At 39.3% G+C, this 16,924-nt stretch overlaps 1 protein-coding gene across 1 annotated transcript in view; it reads left to right on the forward strand.

Moving 5' to 3' along the window:
- Positions 1-2,842: 2,842 nt before the first annotated feature.
- Positions 2,843-16,924, forward strand: part of GALNT1 (polypeptide N-acetylgalactosaminyltransferase 1) — a 79,082-nt gene continuing 65,000 nt past the window's right edge. The window contains exon 1 of the mRNA XM_007090738.2: positions 2,843-2,906. The gene's annotated coding sequence lies outside the window, so the exon portion shown is untranslated. The remainder of the gene's footprint in view (positions 2,907-16,924) is intronic.

The raw sequence follows: 16,924 nt of genomic DNA on the forward strand, positions 1-16,924 counted from the left end.
ATCCTGAGAAACTTAACAGAAACCCATGGGGGAGGGGAAGGAAAAAAAAAAAAAGGTTAGAGTGGGAGAGAGCCAAAGCATGAGAGACTCTTAAAAACTGAGAACAGGGGCGCCTGGGTGGCGCAGTCGGTTAAGCGTCCGACTTCAGCCAGGTCACGATCTCGCGGTCCGTGAGTTCGAGCCCCGCGTCAGGCTCTGGGCTGATGGCTCGGAGCCTGGAGCCTGTTTCCGGTTCTGTGTCTCCCTCTCTCTCTGCCCCTCCCCCGTTCATGCTCTGTCTCTCTCTGTCCCAAAAATAAATTAAAAACGTTGAAAAAAAAATTAAAAAAAAAAAAAAACTGAGAACAAACTGAGGGTTGATGGGAGGTGGGAGGGAGGGGGGAGTGGGTGATGGGTATTGAGGAGGGCACCTTTTGGGATGAGCACTGGGTGTTGTATGAAAACCAATTTGACAATAAATTTCATATATTAAAAAAAAAAAAGGAAAGTAAAACATTAGAAAAGGATAAAGAATGACATTGGGGCAGAAATGCTTTATCGCATATTCCTTTCTGCTGTCTTCAGACATTTTATAAGATTTTTAGGGCTCAGGTGTGAAAAAGTAATTATCATGCTGGAGAAGCTTGCAGGCTAATGAGAGAGTCCCAGGAAGAAGACACAGATACGGGACCCACTGGCACACCAGGGGTGAATCTTTACACTTGGCAAATTTCCCAAGGAGGGTGTGTGGAGTGACAGTCAGCCTGGGGACAGATCCAAGGCAGAGTGGGAGGAACTAGTAAAGAAGACTGCAGAGGATGATCAGAAAAGGAGGAGAACAAGGAATGACCCCGGGAGACAAGAAAAGAAGATGTTTTAGATATTACGAATGATTTGGAGAAAGAGACCTGTTTTGGTAGTTAGAATACTAGAGTAACTTGATCAAACTGTTTCGCTGAAGCGAAGTCAGACCACACTGGGTTGAGGAGTTGAGAAATTAGAGAATAAAGACAACTTGCACAGAGATGATAATCTGGGGGAGGAGGGCAGATTATGGAGCCCAGGGCTATGGTTGGTGTTTGGGCAGAAATACAAACACCTTTGGAGAGTTTGGGGACTTCATAGCCAGAAAATAGGATGAGCCCCTGGCCTGGAGGAAGTTCCTGCCGGATCCTTCCCAAAAACTACTTCCCACTATCTGAGGGGTTTGTCGTTGTTGATGGTGGCCGTGTTCTATTTCCTAGTGTCTTGAGTTCATGGTTGGAGGAAAGGTGTACATTTTCTGAAACTGCAGTGTTCTGAGGTAATGACTTGGCATTTGTATAAAAGGGATAAAAACATGGGAACACTATGGTCAACATTGCTCTTCAAACTCCTTAGCTTGCCAATCAAGATTTTTCTTGTTCTGAACATACTCTTTCAGCCATGTCTTCCAGTTTTTCTTTGCTGTCCCCTAGACATCCCCTGCATTTTCCTGCCTCTCTTATTTTAGCTCAGACCGTTTTGTCTCCTTGAAATATCCTTTTTCCCTTTCCTAACTCAAACTGGTTCCTCCATCATTCTCCCCCACCAGTTTCTCTCCTTTGTGCACTACAGCCCCTTGTGATGTGGGACCTGTTGCAAATACGTAAAAGCATTTTATAAACCGTGAAGCGCCACGCAGACTTACCTTGTTCTCTCTCCCCCGTGAACTGCAAGCTCATTGAGGACAGGCACTGAGCCTTTTTCATATTCATATGCATCAGACTACTTATGTGCCTTGCACATATTTGATATTTATTAAAGTTTGAATGAATTAGGGATATGTGAGTCTGTGGTAGATTAAATAATGCTGTGTCTAAGATGGGCATGTTATACACCAAGTTCTGTTTTGTAGCTATTAAATTTATGCTGAAATTCTGCTTCTTTGCAATCTCCTGTAAAAGTAGACTCCTTAATTTGGACCCTTCACTGATTCGCATCTTGTTTTTTTCTTCATAGCATACATACCTGTGTAAATCAATAACTGTAGGTTGCGGCGTGGTGTATTGGGATGCTTTCAACTGTAGTAGCAGAGTATCCGGTTAAACAATGAGGGTTTAACCCTCATTGGGTTGGTCTGTTCAGTGGCTCTGTGATATTGTCAGGTTCCTATGTGCTTTCCATATTTTAACATTGTCACCCTAAACATATTGATGTTGGCTTCCCTCATGAGTCAAGATGGCTGCTATAAATACACTTCTAAATATACTATACACACAATATCCAAAGGTAGAAAAGTATAGTTTCTCCTTCAACATCTTTGAGAGAGGATAACTTTTCCTGAATGCACCCAACAGATTTCCTCTCGGGTGCTGTTGGTTGAGATTTGGTCACTTGCACCAGCAAGAGGAATAGAACAGCCATGGCTGGCTTGAATGAAACGAAAATATAAGAATAGGTAGTCTCGCAGAGAATGATCAGTTGAATTCAGTTGGTAGTCTAATGCAGTGAAAAACATGGTGGGTTGGGGTGGGATGAGGAATAAACAGGACCTGCTCCAGGTGCTATTTGTCTTTGGACTGCCCACCTGGAAAGTTAATATCCTGTTAGATTTCTAAGAGGAGGAATGACTCTTTTATAGTCTTTCCACTGAGCTTGAGGTTGGATCTCAGTGATATTTTATTCATTGACTCACTCATGCACTAGACATTAACTAAATACCTACTATGTGCAAGGTTTGGAGAAATACCGATTATGTGCCTGTGCTCAGCATTGTAGCTGAATAAGACATGGTTTTTGCCCTCAGATGCGGCTGACCTAAAGTCAGTGGAATAGCATGGCTGAAGTAATAAGGGGGGAGGATAGAGTTATTCTGTAATAATCTGATTTTAGGAAATTTATTTTTCAACAGGACATGTGGGACATGTGGATTTGGGATATGAATTCATTTGAAAAACCACTTTGGGGTAAGTTGATAGCTGGGAGTGAATGACTTCAGGGTTTCACTTCCCTTACCTTGGGGTTTGCTTTTACAGCTATGTAGGTTTCACACTTATGTTGATTGGACTTTATGCCTCATATATACATAAGTTAATGGTTTGTACTAAAATCCAAGTTTAGTTATTTCAGAAATGTAACCATCAAGCATAGTCCTGGTACTAATTAGTGCATTCATATTTCATTAGGGAGGTCATTTTGAAGACTAGATGAACGTAAAGTTTAGAAATAAAAAGGTTCTTATTATTTAGGTTTAACCTGCTTGAGCTCACCCAATAATCGTGTCAAGTGGGCTGGAAATCACTCATAGAATCAGTGTTGAAGATTCAGTGTTGAGAGTGCTTAGGTTGTTCAGTCAGGTAAGCATGAGACTCTTGATTTCAGCTCAGGTCATGATCTTGTGGGTCGTGGGTTTAAGCCCCGCATCAGGCTCTGCACTGAGAGTGCAGAGTCTGCTTGGGATTCTCTCTCTCCCCCTTTCTCTCTGCCCCTCCCCAGTCACATAACACTCACGAGGCGTGCACCTGTGCTCTCTCAAAATAAATAAACAAAAAAAGATTCAGGGTTAAAGTTTATCTCTGAGCTTTGCAGTACTGTAGCCATTTGAATAATCATTATATCAGTACAAATATAAAAGCTTCCTGATTTTTTGTTTTATCTAAGAAGGTGCCTCTAGAAATACTATTCAATATTTACCAAGTGTGTACTATAATATTTAAGTGTTGTACATGACCCCATTTAATTTAGTGAAATGGAATTATAAGGTGGGCATGTTTTTCTCAGAGGAATAAAGAGCTCCTGGTTTATGCAAATAAAGAATAACATTGCTAGGATTGTTGGTTTTATTTATTTGCTTATTTATTCATTTATTTATTTATTTATTGAGAGGGAGAGAGAGAGTGAGCATGAGCAGGGGAGGGGCCTGATGTGGGGCTCGAACTCAGGAACCCTGAGATCATGACTAGAGGCAAAATCACCAGTTGGCCACTTAAATGACTGATCCACCCAGGAGCCCCTGCTAGGATTGTTTAACTAGTAAGTGTTGGAATTGAAATTTGAACCCAAATTTGAATTTTAGCATTTGGCCTAATAGACACTTAACTTCTTTTTCATATGCTGATTGTGTTGCGGGTTCCCAAGGCCTTCCCCAGGTTTAGTGATTGGCTAGGAGGACTCATAGGATTCAGCATATAGTTATAATAACAGCTAACATTACAGTGAAAGGATACAGAGCAGTATTGGCAAAGGGAAAAAGTACATAGGGTGAAGTCTGGAGGAAACAAGGCACAAGCCTTCAAGACCCTCTCCCAGTGGAGTCACATAAGCTGTGCTCCAGTAATAAATTGTGACAACATATGTGAAGTGTTACCAGTTGGGGAAACTCATTAGACTCAATGTCACTCTATTTATTCTGGGCTGGTCATGGAGGCACCCTCTGCCCAGCATGTACCAAAATTTCAGTCTCCCAGAAGAAAATCAGGTGTTTTGCACAAACCATATTGTTTGTACAAATAGACACAGTTAGACACTTATCACTTGAGCTAAGTGTTTTAACAGTATAGGGAACTGTTTGTCATTCAAATTCCCAGTTGCCAACCAAGGGCCAACTTTGCAAGCCAGCCTTTCTAAGGATAAGAATCTTATGCCTGCTTTGTTAACTTTTCTCCTGTACATTGATTTATTCATTTAAGTAGATTGTGATTATGATCATTTAGCTTCTGAAAAATAATGAGAGAAGTGGGTATTATGGCAAACCAAATGCTTTAATGGTGTTTGTTTTGGGTGTGTGTGTGTGTGGGTGTCCCACGAATGACTGCCCATTAGTTTGGTTTGCTAGAAGGACTCCCCCAATATAACGTTGTCCTCATGGCTAAGGTTTATTATAGCAAAGGATACAGTACAGGAACAGCAGGAAAAAGATACATACAGGTGAATGCCAGGAAGATCAGGCACAAACGTCCATGTCTTTCCTCTGTGAGGATCCCAAGGACATGACTTTCTGTGGCCAGCCCTGGTAACTAAAATTTAGGACCCGACCAGACACCAGGTGCACATCATAAATCTTGGTGATTACTTTAAACAATGCTGACAGCCTGATACATCCTGACCCATTGCCTTTAACATCCTTACCCAGTGACTGTGAACATTCCAGGAGTTTAGTTCTCAGAGTTTGGCCAGGGGTCATTGCCATGGCTCCAGGAATGCCCCAGAGATTAGCATGGACTGAGTGAAACAGACCTGCTATGTTAACTCTTTCCTCACAGTATCCTATGTGAAATAATGTTGCATTTGTTGAATGTACCATTTAAATGCTGATATATTCTTCAGTACATGATATTCTAAACTTAGAAAAAACAATTGATAGTAAATAGTTGCTAAATTTCACTTCTTTAGAATTCATTTCTTCTAGATTCTTTTCTTTTAAGGATTTATAGTAATGGTGACTTCTGGATTTACCATTTTTGTTTACAACTATTTGTGCCATATATGTTATATTAAATAATAGTACAGAAGGGTGCCTGGGCGCTCAGTCAATTTAGCATCCAACTTCAGTTCATGGGTCGTGAGTTGAAGCCCCACGTCGGGCTCTCTATCATCAGTGCCAAGCCCTCTTCAGATAATCTGTCCCCCTCTCTCTTTGCCCCTCCCCTGCTTACGCTCTCTCAAAAATAAATGAACATTTATTTAAAAAAAAAAAGATGGTACAGAAATATGAACTTTAAACAGTTCAATTTAGATATTACAAAATTAACCTTTGCTTTATGAAGATCTTCCTTGTGAACATGGTAAGGTCTCTTTAATGGAATTTGCAGGTGCACAGAAAAACCATTTTTGCTGGAAAAGAATAACCCATACTTTAAAAACTGGCTGATTGCAGGATTTGAAACCAATCCGTTACTTAATCTGTTGCTATTTGAAACCTGTTTTGTGTTATGCAAAAAAGACAAAATGAATGGGAAAAGTTCCATGCTTGAAAGTGAGAGGCTCTGAGTTAACTAAATGAAATAGGTTTCTTTATTGCAGAACTTCATAGAACCTTTAGGGCAGTCAGTAGTAGACAGTATGAATCTCCCAGGGCGTATAGAGTATATAACATTTTCCTAACTTATTTGACCATGGAATTTCTTTAGTGACAACTTGCAGGTATGAGTCCTGCAGTAACAGTAAGAAAAGTAAGAAGCCATTAAACGGTTTTAGGTAAAGGAAAGACAGAAACAAAACAACTACAGAAACAAAATTAAAGAAAACCTTGTTGCAGAAAAGTTTAGTATCTTGCACTGCCTTCTGATAAAACCTGTTCAGAAACTTCCCTATCTGTCTGTCTTTTTCCTGTCAGGTTTCCTGAGTTGATGTTTGTCTTTTGTGATGTGAATGGCGTGTCTCTTAGATTGGTGTTTGACAGCATAAGTTTCCAGGGTGTGATTTGTTTCAGGCTAGTACCATCTGCAGTACCTGACACGGTATCAAGAACATGGTTGGCCAAGACTCAGTAAGTATCAGAGAGTATAGAATTGACTCTAAAATACCGAAACTTTTTTTTTTTTTTAAGGAACAACAGTATAGTAGACATAAAAGTTGGACGCTATACATTTATTTTAATAATGATGTCATTTTATAAGACATTTTTGGGTTTTTCTTTTCTTTTTTTCTTCTTTTTTTAATGTTTATTTATTATTGAGAGACACAGAGAGACACAGCGTGGGCATGGGAGGGGCAGAGAGAGGAGGAGACACAGAATCCGAAGCAGGCTCCAGGCTCCAGGCTCCGAGCTGTCAGCACAGAGCCCGACGCGGGGCTCGAATTCACAAACCGTGAGGTCATGACCTGAGCCAAAGTTGGACGCTGAACTGACTGAGCCACCCAGGCGCCCCTGAAATTTTTATTTTAAATGGCTCTTAAGTTGAACTCCTTATCACCAACTTCTTTTTTATGACTTGTATCATTATTTATTTACTATTATTTTTAAAAATTATATCCAAGTTAGTGTATAGTGCCATAATGTTTTCAGTAGATTCCAGTGATTCGTCCCTTATGTATAACACCCAGTGTCTATCCCAACAAGTGTCTTCCTTAATGCCCTTTACCCATTTAGCCCATCCTTCCACCCACAGCCCTTCCAGCAACCCTCAGTTTGTTCTCTGTGTTTAAGAGTCTCCTATGTTTTGTCCTCCTCCTTGTTGTTATATTATTTTTGCTTCCCTTCCCTTATGTTCATCTGTTTTGTATCTTTAATTCCTCATATGAGTGACATCATATGATTGTGTTTCTCTGACTTATTTCGCTTAGCATAGTACTCTCGTTCTATCCACGTTGTTGCAAATGATGAGATTTCATTCTTTTTGATTGCTGAGTAACACTCCATTGTATGTATACGCCACATCTTGTTTATCCATTCATCAGTTAATGGACATTTGGGCTCTTTCCATGATTTGACTATTGTTGATAGCACTGCTGTAACAGTGCCCCTTTGAAACAGCACACCTATATCCCTTGGATAAATACCTAGTAGTACAATTGCTGGGTTGTGGGGTAGTTCTGTTTTTATGACTTGTATCATTTTTAATTTGTTTTCTCAGAACAGTAGAATTGATCCACCATAGACATGTAAATTCTTTTAACTACTAGATTTTTTTTTTCAGTATGTGGAATGTTTTTTTTCATTCATGGGAGTTAAATGGTTATCATAGCTAAGGAAGGCCAGTGGGTCAAGGGTAGCCAGGGCCCTCCTTAAGAAGTGGTACAAGGTGAGAAGGCTTCTTTAGCATCTATTAAGAATTATTATAAAGCTGTAATAAGTAAGACAGCAATGTGGTGTAGGGGTAGACGAACCAGTGGAACAGAACGTAGAAACCTGGAAATCAGGTTTATGACAAAGTTTGCATTGCACACCTTTAGTAAGGGGATGAACTTTCCATACATTGTACTGGGACAGTTGGTTATCCACATGCCAGAAAGTGACATTGAATCTTTACTTAAACCTGAAAGGTAAAACTTAAAAATTTTTAGACATTAGAACAGTATCTTTAATGATCTCTAGATAGAGAAGAATTTCTTAAGACATAGAAAATGTGAACCACGAAAGACACCTCTTATTAAGAAGATAAGGTATAAACTGGGAAAATATTCTTGCAGTGCATGTAATCGACACAAGATTAGAATCCAGACTGCAACAAACATCTTTACAGACTAACAGAAAAAAGAAAACAACCCAGGGGTGCCCAACTCTTTATCTCAGCTCAAGTCTTGATCTCCAGATTGTGAGTTCGAGCCCCACGTTGTGCTCTGTGCTAGGCATGGAGCCTACTTTAAAAAAAAAAAAAGACAAAACAACCCACTGAATGGAATAGTGGACTAGACTTCGTAGGCACATTAGAGAAGAGGAAATGGAATGACCAGTGGAAATGGAATGACCAGTAATGGCAGAGACCGTGGGGAGATGCAACTACATTAAGATACCAACTACACGCACCAGATTGTCAAAAATAAGAAAGTCTGACATCAGTAAGTGTTGCCAGGGATATAACACATCCAGAGCTCTCATTTTGCTTACTATTTTGCTTCAACCACCTGGGAAAACAAATTGGTCATATTTAGTCATATTGAAAATATGTGTACCCTATGACCTAATACCCTTATGTATGGACTCTAGATCAGGGGTTGGTGACAACTCATGAGTTAAAAATGGTTTTTAACATTTCTAAATGATGAAAAAAAATTGGGTAATTTGTAATGTGAAGATTATATAAAATTCAAATTTCAGTCACCATAAATAAAGTTCTGTTGGAATACTATCATGCTTACTTATTTATATATCATTATGGCTGCTTTTGTGGTGTGGCACCAGAGTTGAATGGTTACACCAGAGATCTTCTGTCTAGTAAAGCCTAAAATGCTTACCACCTTACTCTTTGCAGAAGTGGTTTAGGACCCCCTGCCCTAAATAAATACTCTTGTGTGTGTGTGTGTGTGTGTGTGTGTGTGTGTGTGCGTGCGCGCCAGGAAACATGTTTAGGAATGTTCATAACAGTACTGTTTTTGACAATAGAAACCTAGAAAGAACCACATGTTCGTTAAATATCGAATGGATAAGCCGTGGTATGCTAAGCCAGTGGAGTACTGTTCAGTAGTGGAATGGACTGTAATCATATGCAACATATGGATGTGTCTCAGAACTCAGTATTAAAAAAAAACGCAAGTCTCAGATTTTTCCATGTATAAGCAGTTCAGAAACAGACAAATAAATGTAAAAAGGCATTGCTAAGGATACCTGCGAGGTAAAACTATCAGGAAAAGAGAGAATGGTAAGTTTGGAATTGAGGTTGCCTTGGAGGAGCTGGGGAATAGATAGCATTAGAGAGGGAACTTTAAAGATTATGCCCTTCTTCCTTTTTAAAGTCTCATTTTAAATGTTTTTATTTTTGAGAGAGAGAGAGAGTGAGAGTGTGTGTGTGTGTGCACACACACGAGCGGAGAAGGGGCAGAGAGAGAGGGAGACAGAATCCCAAGCAGGCTCTGAGCTGTTAGTGCAGAGTCCAGTGCGGGGCTCAAACTCACGAACCGTGAGATACGACTTGAGCTGAAATCGAGAATGACACTTAATTGACTGAGCCACCTAGGCTCCCCAGATTATGTTCTTATTCTTAAACTGGGTGGTGGGTATACATGTGTGTTATATTGTGATACTTTATTTCAGTGCTGTGTTTTATACATACTTTTGATATTTGATAAGTTTTTGTGATTTGGAGCATTAAAAGGTATCTTTTCAAATAGTGTAATTTGCCTCATAATGTACAGTTATTTATAACTACCAGAAGGGAACCTCATCAGTGGGCCAGAACCTGCTTGATTTCACCTATAGGTCATTTCCTCTCGCCACACCGCCCGCCCGCACCCCCCCCCCCCCCCCCGCCAACATCCCAGGTGTTCTGGTTGTGTCAGGAACCGATTTCAAACTCTTAAGCAGAAAAGGTGATTAGTAGAAGGATTGCTGATGTTTCTAGAAGCCAAGGAAGAGTCAGGGACTTTGTCTCCATCAGGACCCTCTGCCTCTTGTTCTGTATGCCTCTGCTTGGGCTCATTCTCTTGGGCTACAGGTGGGCTTTCTCCATGTGTTGGGCATTGTGGTTGACTGCAGAACTACATGCATAGCCTCAAGCTCTGTGACTTAAGAAGCCAAGGGAAGAGATCTTGTGGTTGGCCTGGCCAGATCATTTGACTGTGGCCAAGGGGCTGGGTCTATTACCAGAAGAAACCTTTGGGGGAAGGCAAGGAGAGCAAGGGTCAGAATCATGAACCTGGAAGCCCTCTCAGTTTGCATTTATTTTATGTCTGTTCTTTAAGTGTAAATCAGTATGTGGCATTCAACATAGCTTGGTGAATATCAAGGCTATTTTGAAATGACAAGACATTTGTTATTGCCTAGGACTTGATATTCAGTGTTTGGGTGGGGAGGGGGGTTAGAAATGTCTGTTGTGTGTATTACTGAAAATCAAAATATAGCATTACCACAGAGATCTCTCTTGCTATCCCCTTTATAGTCATACCCATTTCTTTCTTTTCCCCCTAATAAGGACATTTAAAGATATTAAAATGTTTGAGTCAAAATAGACATTATGAACTTGCTTTAAGACATTTACTATATTCCAAATGACTGGGAGGACACTTGGCCCATTGGTGGTATTGTTTAACTGGGATTAGTAGTGTTTAGGTGGTTTTGTATCTTTTACTTTTTTGTGTTTGCCAAATTCCTTGCATTGAGCATATATTACTTTACAATTAGGAAAAATATTAACTTTTAAAGGTATTGCTGTAGGTTAAGTCAGTTTATTGCCTTGGAAACTGAGATTCCATTCAGGATACTAGTAAATTTTATAGGAGTCTATACCGTGAGAACCCCAAATGATAAACTTGTTCCCCAACCTGTAAACTTGTTAACACCTGGGAAACAGAGAAAGAGAATATCCAAATTCGTATGGAATGTGGACATCATTTTATACAGAATTTTTAGACTGGTTCTTAACTAGTCTTTGTTCAATACTCAGAATGAGAGTATGCTAATACCTAAAAATTGGTTTGCGTTTTTGTCTGGTGAATGAGCCTTCTCAGTGCCAAATTTTAGTCAGTAATCACTTGACAACTCAAAGACAGTGGGAGAAATGTTGGCCTAAACACTGCTTCCCAGGAAGCAGAAACCATAAAATTAAAAACTAAAGAACCAGAGGCCATACTTACCTTAGGCAGTAGGTAATAGGCCAGAATAGCTGCTCTTTGTTTTGACAACTTTGGCTTCAGTTATTATCTATTCACAGATTTACTTTTGTTACTGGTATAAGGTAGGATCCAAATTTATTTTTTACTATATGGAAGGCCATTTGTCCCTGTACCAGTTTTCTACTCTGATTTGTAGTAGCACCTGTCCAGTTTTCCACACATGTACAGGTTTGTTTTGGAGAACCACATGGTTTTGGATTCTTCTGTTTTGTTATAAATCCAGTCTCCAACAGCTTACTTTGTGTTTGGATTAGAATTATATTAAATTTATAGATTAATTTTGGGAAGAGACTGTTGTTTTTCTTTACTGAACATAGTATATCTATCCATTAGTCAGGTGTTCTCTTATATCTCTCAATAAAGCGCCACATTTTTTTATGTCTTACACATATTTTTTTAAGTTCATCCTCAAATACCTTAGGGTTTTTATAGCTATTTTGAATGTAATTTGTTTTCTTTTGCATATTTTAATTAGTTATTACTATACAGGAAGTTGATTGATGTTACATGTTCATCTTGTATTCAGCAACCTTGATGAAACCATGATTAGCTCTAATGGCTTATCTATTGATTTCTTTCAGAGTTTTGGTGTAGAAATCATGCTGTCTGCAGATAATTTTGTCTCCCCCCCTGCTCATCTTTTTTCCTTTTCTTGTCTTATTGCTTAGATTCTAGTATGGTGTCAAATTGAAGTAAAGATGCGTAAGTCATGTTACAGAAATGCATGAAAAGTTCTGTCATTAAATATGTTTACTATGGGTTGAAGAATTTTCTTTCTAGGCCTATTTTGTTGTTGAAATCTTATAATTGATGAATAATGAATTATCTCCAAAGTTAATGACTCCAAACAACAGACATTTATCGTATTTGCTTTGGGTCAGGAATGCAGGAGCAGCTTAGCAGGGTGGTGTTGACTCAGGATCTTTCTGGATGTTGCAGTCAATGTCAGCAGGAGCTACAGCCATCTGAAGGGCTAATTGGGACTGCTTCCAAAGGGTTCACTTCCGTGCCTGGTGTAATAGATGCCTGGGGGTCTGTTGGTAGGAGGCTTCAGTTTCTTTCTATGTGACCCTCTTTATATGGATGCTTGAGTATCCTTCTGATATTAGTGCTGGCTTTTCCCAGAGTGTGATCTGAGAGAAAGGTAGGAGGAAATGTGTTTTATGACTAGCCTTGAAACCACACACCATTACTTCCACCATATTCTGTTGGTTAGAAGCAAGTCACTAAGTCCAGCCCCACTCTAGGAGGGAAATTACAGTCCACAGAAATTATTTTTCATCTTAATTTTTTAAAAGTCTGTCTGCCCTAACAAAGTTGCATAAGATCAAAGGCTTCTCTCTGTATATCTTTACCTTAGACACCTCCTTTGAGCCTCAAACTTTTGTATCCTAGCTGTGGTTAATATCTCTTCTTGAAGGTATCAGGGTTACCTCATACTTAACATGTCCAAAGTCAAACTTAAGTTTCTTCCCATCTTGCTTCTCCTTCTTTTCCTCTTTTGTTGGTCCCTGTTTCTGTGACTGGCACCATTCTGCATCCAGTTGCATAAGCTGGTATTTCCTCCTGTCTAATTCATCCTTAAATCCCATTGAATTTGTTCCTGAATACCTCTTGAATCTGCCCACTTTTATCCAGCTTCCAGCTTTATCTTAATCACAGGTTTCCTCTTCTTTTGTCTTTGATCCCCTGACCTTTCAGTGTTGGGCTCCTTTCTGCTACAGAGCCCTTGCTACTCACCGCCTCAAATTTTTCATCTCAAATCATGTCTTCCTCAGGGAAGCCTTTTTGACAGTCAGATATTTGTTTATATTGCTGTATACCTCCCCTCAAAAAGTTATCACCATTGAAACTTTATGTATATGTGACTGTTTGATTAATGCTTGCTTTCCTGGAGCCAACTCTAAATTTCATAAGGGTAGGGAGTGTGCATTTTGTCTATTTTTGTATTCCCTACATTTGACACATTCCCTATATTTACCGAATTTGTGTGCATTGAATGAACTAATAAGCGAATATGTTTGATTATAGCTGTGAGAAATAGAGTAAATGGAATATATAACTAGTAAATAAAATAATTTAGGCTTCCCTTACTATGTGAGAAGATAACTATCATGTTTTTAAGTCTTTAGTGTTTCTGACAGAAGTTCCAGCTACAAATTAAGTGAATAGATCTGTCGAAAGGGCCCATCTCTCCTACCTCTGTTGGGTCAGTATGATGCCAAGCTAGTGATCCGAGGTGCCTGAGAATACTGTGTTCCTGTTAGAGGAGAGATATACACTACGATGTACCCAGAAGTCAAAAGCTTTAGGTCTAAGAGAATGAAACTTCCATTTTTTCGTAAAGATACTATTGAGCCAAGACTCTCTTCTTAGACTTGAAACTTCTGGAGAACCTTGATTAGAAGTATGAACTGTAGGAGAGAATAATTAGTTCTAGGGGCGCCTGGGTGGCTCAGTCGGTTAAGTGTCTGACTCTTGGTTTCGGCTCAGGTCATGATCTCACAGTTTCTGGGTTCAGGCCTTGCATCAGGCCCTGCACTGACAGTGCAGAGCTTGCTTGGGATTCTCTTTGTCTCTCCCTTTCTCTCTGCACTTCCTGTGCATGTGTGTGTGCACTCTCTCTCTCTCTCTCTCTGTCTCTGTCTCTCTCTCAAAACATTATAAACTTTAAAAAGAATAATTATTTAGCCCTAGAAAATGCTGATGAATCTTTGGAGGAACTTGACAGTATGACATAGAGTAGGATCAGAAGTTTGCTGATACATGCTTTCAACAATAGCCAAATTATGGAAAGAGCTTAAATGTCCATCAGCTGATGAATGGATAAAGAAGATGTGGTTTGTATATACAGTGGAATACTACTTGGCAATGAGAAAGAATGAAATCATGCCATTTTGCAGCAATGTGGATGGAACTGGAAGGTATTATGCTGAGTGAAATAAGTCAGAGAAGGACAGATACCATGTTTTCACTCATAGGTAGATCTTGAGAAACTTAACAGAAGACCATGGGGGAAGCGAAGGGGAAAAAAAAATAGTTACAAACAGAGAGGAAGGGAGGCAATCCATAAGAGACTCAAATACAGAGAACAAACTGAGGGTGGATATGGGGGTGGGGGAGAGCGGAAGATGGGTGATGGGCATTGAGGAGGGCACTTGTTGGGATGAGCCCTGTGTGTTGTATGTCAGTGATGAAGCATGGGAATCTACCCCAAAAACCAAGAGCACACTTTACACACTGTATATTATCCAATTTGACAATAAATTATATTTAATATATATATAAATAAATAAAAAGAACTCTGCTGATATAATTGATCACTGTACTTTGATATTATGATTTTATAACTTAAAAAAATTAGGTAGTCAAATGCATTTCAAATGGAAAGTTTTAATTTATCATTGTTGAGACAAAAACTGTGAGCTTTAAGTGACTTCCAAGATAAATTCTGGTGTGTGTCTGCTTCTGAAATTGGCATTGTTTCTTTGAAGTATTCCCCCCATATTTATCTTTCTTTTTTTTAAGGGAATTGAGGTTGAATTCAGCTTGCCCTTTTAGATGTAGTTTTATGAGTTTGGACAAATGGACAGAGTCATCTGACCACCACCACAAGCAAGATCCTGTAATGTTTTCATTATCACAAGTTCCTTCATGCCCCTTTTGAGGCAGTTCTCTCCTTCCTCCACAGCCCCTGGCAACCGCTGATTGATTTCTGTGTCCATAGTTTTGCCTTTGCTGGATTGCCCTCTAAATGGAATCATGCAGTATACAGTATGCAGCATTTTTGTGACTTCTTTCACTTAGCATAATGCTTTTGAGATTCACCCAAATGATTGCATATATATCAAGAGTTTGTTCTTTTTAGTTGCTAGGTTAGTATTTCACTGGTGTGGTACGGTTTGTTTATCCATTTACCAGGTGATGGACATTTGGATTGTGTCCAGATTTTGATGATTACGGTTAAGCTGCTGTAAAGATTTATGTACAGGTCTTTGTGTAGACATATGTTTTCCTTTCTCTTAAGTAAATAGCTAGGGACGGAATTGCCAGATTCTTGTAGGAAGAAACTGCCAGTTTTCCAGAGAGGCTGTACCCTTGTGCATTCCCCTGGCAGCATTATTATAGTCGCAGTTGCAGCAATTCCTAGCTAGCACTTGGTAGTTTTCTTCTTCCCTTTAGCCATATATATCGGCACATAGTGGTGTTTCACTGTGGTCTCAATTAGCAGTTCCCTAAAAGCTAATGATGTTGAACATCTTTTCACGTGCTCATTTACCATCTGTATTGCTTTTTTGGTGATAAAATCGATGAAACCTTTTGCCTATTTTACTGGATTGTTTTGTGTTTTTTTAAGTTTATTTATTTTGAGAGAGGGAGGGAAGGAGGGAGAGAGAGAGAGAGCGAGCAAGCAGAAGCAGGGGAGGAGCAGAGAGAGAGAGGAAGAGAGAATACCAAGCAGGCTCTGCACTGTCAATGCAGAGCCCAATGTGGGGCTTGAACTCATGAGCCACCAAATCATGACCTGAGCCAAAACCAAGAGTCAGATGCTTAACCGACTGAGCCACCCAGGTGTCCCTGGACTGGGTTTTCTTTTCTTTTCTTTTCTTTTCTTTTCTTTTCTTTTCTTTTCTTTTCTTTTCTTTCTTTTTTTTTTTTTTTTTTACTGTATTTTAAGAGTTCTTCTATTCTGGATATAAGTCATTTATCAGATATGTAATTTGTAAATATCTTCCAATCTGTGACTTGCTTTTTTAATTTTTTTAACTGTCTTTTGGAGAAGATTTTGATTGTGAAGTCCAAGTTACCATCTTATGATTTGTACTTTTTTTGTTCTGTTCTGAGGAAACTTTGCCTCACCCAGGGTCTCAAAGACTTTTTGTCTCTCCTTTATCCTCCTTTCTCCCTACACCTCCTGCTTCATCCATACCCCTCTTCTCCCAAACACATACATACCCACTTCATCTTCAATTTTCTAATCTAATTGTGCTGCCTTGGAAAAATTAAATAAGAATGGATACAAAGTAATAGAGATTTACACTGGAGTATTGTGGGCCATAAGCATTTTAAAAAATAACAATCAGCAGATTTTCGAGAATAGAAAGCTACATTTGAATCCCAGACATTGTACTAGCAGTCAGATTGTTTGCTTTGCCAGTGACCAAAAGAGACAGCTTTTCATGTAAAGTAGCTCAAAATAAAAATTTGTTTCTATCTAGCTTCTCTGGAGAAAACTATTGCTTTACGATGCTGTGCACTATAGTGCTTCTGGTCCCCCCCTCCCCAACCCTAGTCACCCTAGTTATCAGTACTTGCTCACCGCATGGGACACAGTATCAGATATTGATTGAATAAGTACAACTTTGAGGCAAGCATATGACAGTAACATACATCCCTGTTCACTGTGCAGTCAGGGAATGTTGGTTTGATGAAGGAGGAATGTCAAGAAAACAAAGGTCTCAGAGCACAAATAATACTTTACATTTGTAAGTATCAGTATTTTTTTGGGTGCTTTTCAGGTCGCTGTCTAGCAACCTTGTGAAGTAGGCAAGAACTATTATATATCTTTTTTATAGATAAACTCTCTGGCCTGTCCTGAATTGCTCAGGTAATAAGTACCACTGTTGCCCACCATGGCATGTAAAATTGCCCTTTAAGAAGCTGCTATGTTGCCCATCAGCCCAATCCTTCAGAACATCTGCTCATTTGGCTTTTT

This window comes from Panthera tigris, chromosome D3 (genome assembly GCF_018350195.1).
Source record: "Panthera tigris isolate Pti1 chromosome D3, P.tigris_Pti1_mat1.1, whole genome shotgun sequence".
In the NCBI taxonomy this organism is placed as follows: domain Eukaryota; kingdom Metazoa; phylum Chordata; class Mammalia; order Carnivora; family Felidae; genus Panthera; species Panthera tigris.